This window comes from Vicugna pacos, chromosome 14, assembly GCF_048564905.1.
Source record: "Vicugna pacos chromosome 14, VicPac4, whole genome shotgun sequence".
Taxonomy (NCBI): Eukaryota; Metazoa; Chordata; class Mammalia; order Artiodactyla; family Camelidae; genus Vicugna; species Vicugna pacos.
This window is the reverse complement of record NC_133000.1, coordinates 67,499,787-67,513,541: the sequence shown is the minus strand read 5'-3', so window position 1 is coordinate 67,513,541 and position 13,755 is coordinate 67,499,787. Positions and strand designations below refer to the sequence as shown.

At 37.4% G+C, this 13,755-nt stretch overlaps 1 long non-coding RNA gene across 1 annotated transcript; it reads left to right on the top strand.

Annotated features, from left to right (window-relative positions):
- Positions 1–5,578: 5,578 nt before the first annotated feature.
- On the top strand, positions 5,579–7,528 carry LOC140685560 (uncharacterized). Its single transcript, XR_012058821.1, has 2 exons — positions 5,579–5,656; positions 7,434–7,528. It is a non-coding gene; the product is annotated as an uncharacterized lncRNA (long non-coding RNA).
- Positions 7,529–13,755: the final 6,227 nt, after the last annotated feature.

The window sequence follows — 13,755 nt, the reverse complement described above, 5'->3', positions numbered from 1 at the left end:
TCTAAAAATTAACTTGATATGAATGTATATCCATATCTATCTAATTTACAGAGAGAGAGAAATTTTCTAAAACTGTATGAATAAATACAAAAGCATTTTTAATGTAACTTATCCCTAAGTAAAATATAAATGTAAATAACTATTATTTTGGGCTACTTAACAAAAATATGATAAAATGGTTTTGGAAGTATTAATGGAAGAAAATTTGTCAAGTTTTTTTATATTTGATTAAATTGTAATGAGACAACTTGCTGTACGAAATATTAAAATACATTTTAAACATCCGTGTGATTCAAATGTTGTACTCCTGAGTTGGAAGAAGAGAAAGAATTTAATGGAACAGATCCAAAGTACATAAGTAGACCTCAGCGTATATCTGCTAAGGGGGACTCTATGAAAGAAATGAGACATTATTTGATAAATAGTTCTAAGGTTACTCTATATTAAAAAAATAAGATAAAATTAGTTTTTCTACTCTGCTATATGTCCAAACACATTACATATAGATAACATGAGATAATATTCAAAACAAAATAAAGCAATAAATATCAGTAGGTTTTCCATGATTTGAAGAGATTTTGCAAGCACTTATACAAAAGCATAAACTATAATAAAATGTTACATTTAATTTTATACATTTGGAATTATATATATATGCAAAAAACCCTTTAAACGTGCTAAAAATATAAGAAAAAATATTGGTAATATAAGATGAGTGATTATATTAATGATATTAAGTTGAAAAAATATACAAATAGGTATTTATATTTACATAAACATTTATTTATGATAGTTATTCTTAGAAGAGTCCAATAATGCAATTTAAAGCATTGGATAAACATTTTCTTGTAATATGAGAAATTTTATTTAAGACATTTGTATTAGATGCCATAAAATGGACAGTTTAAAAAATTACCGTGGATCTGCTTTATAACAAAATAAATAAATAGTGTAAGGTTGTTTTTAATATGAGGATAAAGGAAATAACCTAAATACTCAAAAAATCTGATCCACTAAACTGTGTTGTATCTGTAACATGAAGAATCACAAAGCTAAGAAAATTCCTGTTTCCAAAGAACGCTTGCTGACATAGTAAATATTCAAGATATAATCTTACGTGACAGCGTAAAACAGATGCACAAAAGTACGCAACAAAATCTCCCGTTTATATTTACCCACAGCTATAGGACTGTGTCTACTGTATGTGGATCACTGAGTGAGAACAATGCAAGGTGGACAGATATACACCAAAATGGCAGGAATCTAAGTCTCCTGCTATAGGGTTTTTTTTACTATATTTGTAGCATTGAATTCCTCTAAAATCCTTATGTTATTTTATAATTAACAAATTATTTAAAAGTAAAAGTCATTCAAAAATCATTTTACTACAAATATAATTTTGAAACGTTATAAAACTGTTGTTTTACAATTATCAAACAATAATCATTCAAATTAATTAAAATCATTTTTTATCAAATAGTGGATAAATTAAGTTCTCATAAATGGTTGTATTGTTGTATATGCAAAAAAAAAGTTATTTTTCTCAAGACCAGTGGTTTATTTTAATAGCAGTGTCCCCACAGCCATTAAGATGAAGTTTTCAAACTACAATGCTTGTCTCACTTACAATTAGTCATATTAGTTTGCTTTAATTTCCTTTTCCAATGTCTGTTTTTAGAAATCAGGGATAAATAATTATTCTCCAAATGAATAAGAACTGAAACAGGAAGTGTTCCAGAATTAAAACTCTGGACAATGTATTTGGACAGGGGTTACATTTAGAACACAATTATTTTTATCTCAACAGATCAAACAATGGAGATCACATGATATACAGATGCATCTTTTTAAAATGAGAATCTTTCACACACCAGGAGAAATCTGCACATATGCAGATATAAAATTTTTATAGGTTTATAATATACACATAGAGATTCAGTATGGGGTGTTTATGCTTCCTTGCAATGTTTTACGTGGCTTTATGTTCTAACAAACTACAAAAGATGCAGTGTTTCTTGAGCTGATAATCTATCTTTCATGTTTCTAATCATTTCTTTTTTCAATCCCTTCTCTTAAGGGATAAAGAATCTGGGCCAGCCTGAAGGAGGGCATACTTTTCTCCCTTACTCACTTTATTTTGAGGTATCCCTGATTAATAAGATTTATGGATGGGGTTTATTCGGTGGGGCTTCGGGGCTGTTTTATTTTACTGTAGTCATTCTAGCCTTCCCTTGTCTCTGTTCTTCCTCAGGAATTGAACTTTTTACCTCCCAGAGTCCATATGCTCAGTGGACTACAGAAAATGCCAAACGCTGCCTAATTGTATTTTTACCTCAAAAGCGGCAACAATTATTTTTATTTCAAACTTTACGGCCGGTGAAAATGCTCAGGAAAGGAAAAAACTGCTCTCTGCCAAGAAGAACCCACTGAATCTCATTAATAATTTAAGCGAAACGGAAACAGAGAAAAGATACGGGATGTTCCCAAACTTTAATGCACTTTTTTCCCTGTGTTTTTCTAAATTTTATTTTGAAAAATCTTCTCTGGCTTGCTGTAAGCCCACAACCAAAGAGATTAGACATTTTGCTAAAGTGCAACATTCTTGCAGCTGACGCTCAAATACATCAGTGATAGTGGACTCAAGTTCTACATTTGCTGCGAAGTTTTTACAGTGTTTCAAAAGTAAATGTACTAGTCTCTTGAGTCGCTCTGTTCTTCCTTTGCTCACATTTTGTCCTCTGTTAAGCACCCAACTTTAAGAAAACTAAGGATGAAAATATGCACTGTTCTCTGTAGGAACTTGAGTCGGAGTAAGATGATACAGGTTGGCATGGACTTGCTAGTTTGATAACAAAAATCTGACCTGTCATCTCTGACCCAAATATTTGTAAATACTGTGCTTCTGGGATTAATTCCATGGCGTGCAAAGAGCAAATCCAGAGCAAAGAGACCGCAAGCCCGGGAGCCTCTGGTGGAAGTCATTTGACTGCCTTATCAGCCGAGCAACAATTTTACCAGCATCTACCTTCACTTGTCTGTTTCCAATGCTTTTCACGCAAGGGATGATTTTGAATTTGCTGATTTGCAGCATCCCTGAGTCTTCGGTGTCTTTTCTAAAAGCTATTTCTAAAACCTTTTAGGGTAACGGGGCCGGGGGAGAATTTCCCCATCTCTCGACATGTGTCCTTATAAAAATAAAATTCCCTCAGGAACTGTCCTGTAGGCTTAATCCTAAATTAAAGTCGTCGCTGAAATGCTATTACTTAACCCCGAGGCACATGTGATTTCTAAAGAAACATATTCCGCGTTTAATTAACTCTGAAATCCCCTTGTAAATGGAGCTGATGTGTGTGTGCTCGCCGCGTTCGGGGTTGGGGGGGTGGGAAGCGCCGCGAGGCCGGCCTGTCGGGCGGAGGCGGCCGGACCCCGCGCGGGCCGCGCCGCCTGCACCGGGGGGCGCGGAGGTTCATCCAGAGTGCACAGATTAAGCATTTCAATGGGCCTAAAAATGTCCCGAAGGCATGAATGAGCCTGTCACTTCGCCTCTGCGGCTCCGGCCCATGATGGGTCCGCTCCGTGCCCCCGTCTCACCCGGCGAGCCGCAGCCCCGGCCGTGTCCCCGTCCTCGGTCCCGCTGACGCGCAGGCTGCGGTCGCACCCGCCTGTTTTTATGGAGCAAAGCGCTGTGAAACAGAGCTGATTAGGGCCTGACACATCGCATTAGACCGCGCCGTACACTTGGCCGGGGACTCTATTGTCTCAGGGGCCAGGCTCTGGCTTGGCCGGTCTTTCTAACGACCCGAGGAACTTTGTTTCATTTTCATTTAGGGGAGAAAACGTTTGCAAGAGTGAAAGAGTCATGACTGCAGTCTTACGTATTTTATTTCTAAACATATTGGATGCATTTCTTTTTTTTTTTTTTCCTCTTCCCCTTGCAACTTGAAACCCAGGTTCTTGCCAGCCAGACACTAGACAAATCAGCTATCGAAGGTGAAAACTTAACCATTGAAGGAATGGTGTTTTATAGTATTATTGTGTGAGAAATAGCAAGTCAAATATAAAATATGCTATAAAGTATATAATAAAATATGTGTTAAATGTCCCGAAATTGTTTTTCCTTTCTTTTTTTTTTATTGAAATATGGTCGGTTTACAATGTTGTGTTAATTTCTGGTGTACAGTGCAGTGATTCAGTCATATATATATATATATATATATATATATATATATATATTCCTTTTCATATTCTTTTTCGTTATAGGCTATTACAAGATATTGAATAAGTTCCCTGTGCTAGACAGTAGGACCTTGCTGTTTATCTGTTTTATATATAGTAGTGTGTATTTGCAAATCCCAAACTCATGATTTATCCCTTCACCTCCCCCTTTTTCCCCTTTGGTAACTTTAAGTTTGTTTTCTATGTCTGTGAATCTGTTTCTGTTTTGTACATAAGTTCATTTGTGTCATTTTTTTTTAGATTCCACATATAAGTGGTATCATATGGTATTTTTCTTTCTCTTTCTGTGAAGGTTTTTTTTGTTTGTTTGTTTGTTTTTTGTTTTCTTCAAGAAAACCACCTCTAAAAATATAACTAAGACTATCCTTTGGTATCTGGCACAGCAATATTACCTAGTTTGAAAACTATTCTTAAAAGCTACTAATCATCTTATAAGAGGATGGTTGTTATCGTATTAGAGTAGTGAAATTTCTTACGCTTGTATGTGTATCCTGGATTCTGTCATGTGTGTATGTACATTTGCCCACCCAGACAAGTCTAGGGTATCTATCAGTAGTTTACTCAAAGTTTCTGGGCAAATATTCCCCCCAAAGATGCTTACCTTTAAATACATCATTATTGCTTTTTATGCAAATACATTATACTTTCTTTTTCTGACTCTATAGAGAATTTTGAAAGGTTACTCTCCTGTTTTTATCTGGCAAGCTAATAATACTTTGTGGTAGTCTTATTTGCTTGAGGTAGAAATTCACCTTAGGAAGAGAGCAATGTAAAGACCACTACTTAAGAGAAAGTAATGGATTTTTAACTCATCAATTAGTTGCATGCAGCATCTTTTTTCACATCTCAATTCAACAAACTGAGCTTTAGATTATAGAGGCGAGTTGGATTTGATATGTAGGATCAAGTCTTATGTAAGCATAGTTCCCTGGGCCTGACCCCCTCCTTGAGAACACGTCTGCTAAACCCTCTGTTGCCTGTGTGGCCAGCCAGCCGCTAGTCTGTGTTGTTCCCACCAGATGGACCCTCTGCTCGGAGTCCTGTCTGCCGCCTTCCTAGGGCAGGTGATAGAAATATCTGATCTCAGACGTTTGTCAGATATTTGAGTGATGTGATAATGCCAAACAGAATGTAATATACAAAAACAATTGTTCGTGAAATTGTCATTTTTCCTTGACATCTTCTCCTCTAGCTTCTCAAGTTCAGGCAGCTCACAGGGGGGTTGGGATTGTTCCAGATTTCTAAAACTTGAAAACGAGATGAACAAAATCTGTTTTATTTTTAATATTTACAGATTCTTACAACTGAAATCCTCAGCCTGGCCTAGTCTGATGGTCGCTGTGAAATGTCAACGTGTTAGAACAACTTAACCTCAAAAACCAGATTGATCCTTTTACTGCGTGTGTGTCACGGACCACATGTGAGTGTGGGTTGGTTTGGGGTTTTCCTCCTCTGCATTATGTCTGACACTACAGGAAAGAAATGATGTTTTTTCTGAGCACTTCTAGACATGGTCGGAGCACTCAGGACCACCTACAATCTTTATATGGTGTGGAAAGTTAGGAAGAAACAGGTTCTCATAACTTGTTATGATCTCATGACTCTTGCTGTTAGATTTATAATAGAACACTATGGGTGGAGGAGACCCGCAGGAGCTCCCAGAGGGTAGGGTTTGAGTAACCTGTTTTCTGAGTTGGGGTTCAGAGGATTCCAGGGATCAGAGGCTCCAGCTGACTTCGTGACCCATCGCTGTGAAGACTGCATCAGCTGGTCCCATCTGATTCTGATATCAGGAAAAGCAAGAGGGCCTTTCTGGAATCTCCATTTGCATCTGAACTTGTTTCTTGATACATTTAAAGATTCCTTCACACATGACCATACACACGCACGCCTACTCACACATACACATCCCAGATCTGCAATTCCACCAGTGGTAGCAGCAGATGATTATGAAACACGGTTACAATTGGGAAGTGCATTTTGGTTAACTCTGAAATTACATAGAACTGTTATTTTAAATTAAATCTTGAAATAATTTACCTAAGGTCATTTTCACTCAGTATGTCACTAAAATCGATGATCTCTTCCCAACATATTCCAGTTAAACAAAATATATGGCACTAAAGTACTTTATGGAGGAAATTGTCTTGAATTCATGGATGAGATGGTCTTTTCAAGGACACACCCAACTATCAAAAAAATGGAAGAATACTGTCTTTGAAGCTAAGCAGAATGATAATAATTAAATCTTACCAAATAAAAAAATGTGTCAGGTACAAAACCACTTACTGCTTGTATCTATTTAGGTTTTATGATATAATTCTTTATGCACTTAAATGATATTTGGGATATTAAAAAAATAATTCTTAACTTCAGGAGTTCTACACATGGATATAATTCTCTTAAAATAATAACTCTCCTGCAAAGCCTACCAAATATTACATACTTGCTACATGCAAACAGATCTAACAATAATTATAGGTATTTTTGCTTCCATACTTTTATATTTCCATTATTGGAAATCACAGTTTAGCTGAACAGTTTAACACTTAACAACCACTCAAGTGAAATTCATTCTATTTTATTAAAAGAAAACTACACTATCATAATTTAAGGTAAATTAGTGATATATTAGCTGGAATTCTTAATATTAGATATATTTAAACATACAGTATACAAACGGTAAGTGATGAAATAAAGGTAGTAAAATATAGAAATGCCATTACAAATGATTAAAGTTGCAATATGACAGTATTTCTCTCTAGCTTAATATGTAAATGATTCAATGATTCAAATTTTTTGTCTCAGAATTTAAAGGTCTTTTGTATGTACATCTTGCATTTAAGGTATACATCTTTTTATTTGGGTTTTTCTAGACTGGCAAGTGTTTGCACTATTACTTAATAATACTTTACTTTAACACTGCCTTATGATTTCCCATCAGAATGACAGATATTGAAGCTAATGTGGTTTGAAATAGACAATTCATATGAGGGGAAGTAAGAGTTGCTAACTCATTTTTTTAAAATAGTAACTTGTTAACATAAAATTAAAAATATAAAATTTACCATATTTTAAGTCAAGTTTTGTTGATGCAAAAATACTAATTTTTTTTCCAAATTCTCTCACACTCTCAATGGAATTCTATTCAGACTTACATCAAGATTTTAATTCATTTTACTTTTTTTTTTTGTCAGGGATGTGAATAACAAAAGAAAACCTGGAAAAGTTCATACAGAAGAGCTACAGTGTAAGAGTTCCATGTGTGTCTATTCAGGGCAAGATCAGTGAGCGTATTGATACCTATACAGTTACTGTAAACAACAGTGTGATAATGACTTTAGACATTCAATTGAGAAATCAGTCCAATTATTTATGAACATTGAAACATGACAAACATATTATTTTAAATTATTCTGACAATGATGGGTTACTCAGTAAATATTCTTGGTTGGTTGGCAAACACTTTAGGGCAGGTACCATGTTCCAGATCCTTCTGACCATCGGGTGCATGGTGCCGAGAGAGACTGACAGTGCGTGCTCAGTTCGGTGGCAATTTACTAGGAACTCTATACCACACAAACAAATAACTACTGGAGATAATTCCAGCCTTTGACAAGTGCAAGGGATAAGATAAAATCGGTAATTTGGTCAAGGGTTCTGAGAGGTGGGTGTGTGCAGAATGTTTAGGGATTATGATCAGGTCAGACATCTTTGAGGAGCTGGTCCTTGACTTCAGAATTATGCACAATTTTAGAAGAAAATAATTCTGGGAAAGGAGTAGCATTCATAGAATGCTGTAATAGGAAAGACCTTGGTGATCTGGTAAAACCAACATAAAGCTACTTGGGTTGGAGTGTCGTGAAAAGGAAGCATGGGCGGGGGTGGGGGGTCACCGAGAGTGAGCAGCCCTCACACCATGCAAGATCTTTTAGGTCTTTATACAAAGCTGGGATTTTATTTTAAGAACCACGGGAAACAAGTGGGGGTGGTAGATAGAAGACTGGTGATTTATATTCCGGGGCAATCATTCTGCTTGTTCTCTAGAACATGCACCAGAAGGAGATAGCGTGGAGGTGGGAACCAGTCAGCAGCTGCGGCTACTCCCTGGTGGGGTGATGCTGAGAGGGACTGAGGCTGTGGCCATGGAAGCACCTATGGTTCGAGGTGTTTTAAACATAGAGGTGACAGGACTAGGTGAGGAGGGAGTGGGTGTTGGGTATGAGAGAAAGAGATGAAGAATTTCTCACAAATGATTGAGAGAATGGCCCTGGCATTAACTGAAAGGGCGAATGCTTGGGGGGCAGAGTTGGAAGAAATGAGTAGAAGGAGAATCATTACCTCTGTCTTGTCCAAACTGAGCGCAGGTCCTACTGCAGGCAGCAGGTAGGAGGTGGGCTAGAGGGATCTGACGGCCATGGAATGGGCTCTGCCAGTCTCATTATTTGAAAGTCATTGTAGGTTGCTGTTTGCCGTCTTGGGACCATATGTTTGTGTATGTATGACTGAAACATTATGCTGTACTCCAGAAATTGACATAATGTAACTGACTGTATCAATTTAAAAAAATATGGTGGTTCTTCTTTGATTATTTACTTGACAGAGGCTAGTTCAGGTATATATTAATTCCTGGAAGGAAACACGGCACTTCATTTATTAAGAAAGAATGCAGGAAGATCTTTGGAGTTAATGGATCCTAAAAAGACTTGGGGAAGTCTGCCAGATATTGTTGTTTAAAATATAATGAAAATAAGTTAGATTGATAATAATAGCTGAAATGTGTTCATCAGTTACCACATGGAACTATGTTAAATATTTCACGTGTATCATTTCATTTAATTTCCACACCAACCTGAGGGGCTAAAGTCTATTCTCAGTTTCCCTTTCCTTAGGAAATGCTAGAGTTGAATGAGATTAAGAAACCTGCTTGCACCTAAAGTTTGGAAGCAGGATGCAAATCGAGGTTCATTTAATTCAACTGCTAGTGCTTCCTACAGGCTGACTGGATGTTTCATTAAAAAATAAATAAAAACTTAAAAGCTTCATGGGCAAGAAAGTTTGGAAAATCATGTTTTGTGTGAGATACTTCTTTTGAAGAGTCAATCTATGTATATACATGCATGACTGGGACATTGTGCTGTACACCAGAAATTGACACACTGCAACTGACTATACTTCAATTGAAAAAAAATCATCATAAAAAAAGAATCAATCTATATTGGTGCATTAATACATCCAGAAAGCAAAAATAATAGAGTGCCTATTTAAAGAAAGAAAAACATTTCACACTTACTTGTCCTTTTGTATTTAACTTTTAATTTTGAGTACACTAAGTCAAATCAGTGAAGAATAGATGGCTTAAAATGCTGGGGTTTAAAATGTAACACTTGACGAGAAGGAATGCTGAATGGGGACAGATGTCTGATAGACACATAAGACCCGCAAATTATGGTGCAGATGTGTACGTGTATGTGTGTATTTTTATGCAAGGCAAACGGTAATTCTAAGCCTGTTGTTCATAGAAAAGTAGTAGGTTATACACAGTTCTTAAGTCTACTCTTTTGGTTGGGTAACTGGAACAAATTCGTGAACAGGAGTAAAACTGCTTTCCAGTCTAAAGCTTAATTATACTGCATTTTACACTAGCATAGAAATTGAGCACAGAAATATTTCTCATCCGTTGTTAGATGCCAGACTAACAACATCTGAAAGAATCTAATGCAATGCTAAACATCACTTTCCCCATGGAATCAGAGAAATTCAGGAAACAAAGTTGGCATAGTCATAAGGCGTTGTACCGCCCTACAATCACCACTGTAAATGGAGGGTCTGTATCTTTGAGTCAAAGGGAACAGCAGCAAAATTGAATGTCAAAACAAAATTTGGAATAAAATGTAAAAAAGTTTAAAATATCACAAATAACATGTTTTTGTTTAATACAGCATCAGTGATAGACAATTTTAAAAATATGTCACCTCCCATGGCCTCATGCATACATCATATCTGGCATGCTATTTTGGCTTGCAGTGTATTTGATCTAATTTTCCCCTTCTTGTTTCATGTAGGGACCAAATGCACTTAATTGTTTATAGACCACACACCACAATGATGATGGGAATTTGCAGTCTGTGCTCTGTGGCTCCTTTTAATTGACATTCTAACAACTGTTGGAAAAAACTTTTTAAAAAATCAGCTAAAACTGATTATTCTGAAAACTGATTATTCTGAGTCATATAAATAATTTTTAAAACCCTCATTTTATTAATCTTATTAAAATTAAACCTTTCTATCAAACTCAAGTCAGGAAATCAACATATGAAATAAAGCACATTAGCCAAACATGACTTTATTACATGCTCATTTATTAGAAGAGAAGTGTATAGCAGAAGGAAGGTGTTGGCTTTTACTGAGCACCGGCTGCATTGAAATTAAACAGCTCAACAGAAACTCTCACTGGGTTTCATTGACTTCATGAATTTCACAAAAGTTGCTGGAGGATTGCTAACTATAGATTGAGAAAAAGAAGTTTTGTTTCAGCAACAGAGGGTTAAAATTATCAAGGTTTCACCATTGTGGGTCCCCATGATTTTAGGAGGGGTCTGCCTATGAGCAAAGACATGGGTGTGAAAGATCACTAATAAATGATCGATTAATTAGCTGGTGGTCTACAGAGAGGAAACCAAAAGCCAGAAGAGGAGCAAGTAGTGGTAGGCTAGGCTGAGTGACAAACTCTTTCAATAAGTGGATCAGGCTGGAAGTTCAAGGGGAGTGGGGGAGGCAAGGAAAGGCATGTATGTTGCAGAACAACCTCCCATTTGAAAGACACTGGACTTTTAAGTTTATTATCCCATGTCCTCCCATGAACTCTATGAAGTATTAATAGTCAGTTTTATAGGAGAAGTTCCTTGAAGCTGAGAGCATTTATATAGGTTATCCAAGGTTCCCCTGCCAGTAAATAGTGAAACCAGAGTCCAAAATCCAAACAAACTCACTAAATAATCCATGGTGTGTCAACTAAATTCTTGCTACACAGAGTGATCTGAGTCTTGGGACCGTGTCTTCATGTGGGAGCTTGCTGGAAATGAAAAGTTCATACCCCACCAGCACCACAGAAGCAGAATCTGCATTTTAACAAGGTCTCCAGGTGATTCTCATCTACATCAGTTTGAAAAGTACTAAACTAAAACCCTCTCAGGAAGGGACACCAGAGGATGAGTGGAACCAATGACAGGGACTGCGGACATGGAATGAGGAAGGAAGTGTGAGCATGTGAGGGTTAACCCCTCCAAGGAGAGCACCTGCTGGGGTCTCTGATGGGAAGGCTGGCTACCTGCTACGCCAGGCAGAGTGGGAGGATTAAACGGCCCAGACGTGGCCAGACTGTGGCCAAATTAGGAATCAAAGACCCCATATCAAAACGTTCACTGAAATAACTTCAAGAATTATGTGCTTCCAGCCCCTCACTTTCCACTTTAGGTGCTGACTTGGGCAAGGCTGGTGGGTTGAAACCAGAACTGATTCTGTTTGTCCGCCCCAAATCAGACCTTCAGAAAAGCATTAGCTCCAGCCAGATGAAACCACACATCCTGGGTTGTTCAGAATAACTCTGATTCCAGATACTGGATAATTATTAGACCAGACATATCAATGTAATGAAATACCTGGGTATATAAAGCTTACGTTTTGAAAGTGCTGGCTTGCTAGAAATTTTGATACGTCCAGGCAGAATGCTCTAATATCTAGCATTATGATGTTACATATAAATTCAATAGGACAAAGCCAAAATCTACTGGTTTTTAGTCCATGGTTTACATGAGTTGTTAAATTGATGGCACTTTTCCGCATTTGTTAATTGTGTTGAATTTAAGCTTGCTTAAATTATTGCTAAATTTCAGTTATTCATTTATTTAATGTTTACTGGGTGTTTAAGAGATAGATAGTATTTTCTAGATAGATAATATTTTCATCATTAGGGTTAAAAATGTCCCTGATTTGGCTCAGAAGACAGAAGCATGCAAGTAAAGTGTACCAAGGAGCATCGTTAGCTGTGCTTTAGAAGCACAGACGATTCAACGGACGCAAAAAGAAAGGCTCAATCCGACTTGGGCGGAGGCTGAAGCCTTCAAACAAGATACGAAGCTTGAGATGAATAGTGTTGGTGGTTACTATGTGAAAAAGCTGTTTGGGATGAACCCCAGGGGAATACAGCACAGTAAGCAAAGGGATGGGAAAAAAGACAGGACACCTTCGGGAAAAAAATACAAGCAGTTTGGATGACTCCCGTGTGAGCTGTGAAATGGATTCTGTTGAGAAATCAGCCTGTGTTTGGTCGAGTCTGACGTACACAAGGTGGGACTTTACTCTTTAGATGATGGAGAAGCCCCTGAGGGAGAGAATAAAGTGACCATCTGGCCATTTCGGAAGCTCATTCCCGTGCTGGTGTTTGAGGGACAGATTAGACTAGGGGAAACTGTTAAGAGAGGAGAGACAATGAGAACTGGAATTAAGAAAGCATTATGGTGAGTCGATGTTTTTTGCATCAAGTATCAAGTAACCTGAAATTAGTGTGTGTGTTTAGGTATTGGGAAAAAATTTAAAACAGGCATTAATATTTCAACTTGGGGGAAAAAAGCTTTAGAAAAAACTTTAGTAAAATACTTGAATGGGAAGTAAGACCTTCAGGGCATGAATCAGAAAAAGGGAAATGGCTGCTTTACTTTGGAAATGGTCAGGAAAATCATGGCGAGGCAGCGCAAAGAGAAGAGAGGCGAACTGGGTGAAATGAGTAAAGGAGCTGAAACGCAGAAGACAGGATGGTCCCATTTTCAGGATCATGGGTGTCTATTGTTAAGCCTGCTTTACCTACAAAGGCTGATGTGAAAATATTACTAAGTCAAGTATCTCTGTGCCCAATACTTGTATGTTTACTAAATTTAGGAGGAGCTAAATTTGATTTCTGGGTCTGTGTGACAAGAAAATAGAGAGATTAAGTAGTCGATAGCAAAGAGGAGGTTATCCTCAGGGTATGAATGGGAACACCAGTCTATTGTGGAAGTCAACTCAGCTGTAAGTTAGCGGATCAGCAGAAATAAGAAACTAAATGTGTCAGAGACTCAGAAAGGGTAACATTCAAAATTTGTAAGACCCTCCGTGGCACGTGCTCCAACCTCTGAGAAAAGATGTACGTATCTTTAAACTACCAATATGTCCATGAGGGGTTATTATCTGAATGCAAGTCTTGCTGAAATTATTGGTAAATGTTTGCTTAGTTTGGAGTTCAGCTAAATAGGGCAAAGGAATCACAAATGGTAAGAATTACTTTCAGACTGCTCCCTTAGGGAGTCCTTTGTATTCAAGAACTCTGGATTTACATAGTGACAAAGGGAGGACTCACATGGAGCCGGTTAAGTGTGGAGTCTTTCTGTTTGGGCTTGTGTTTCCAACCAAAGAGCTCACCTCGTTAGTGTCCGAGACCCAGTATTTCCAGGGCCTGGATCTAGAATTCCTAGCTGAGCCATC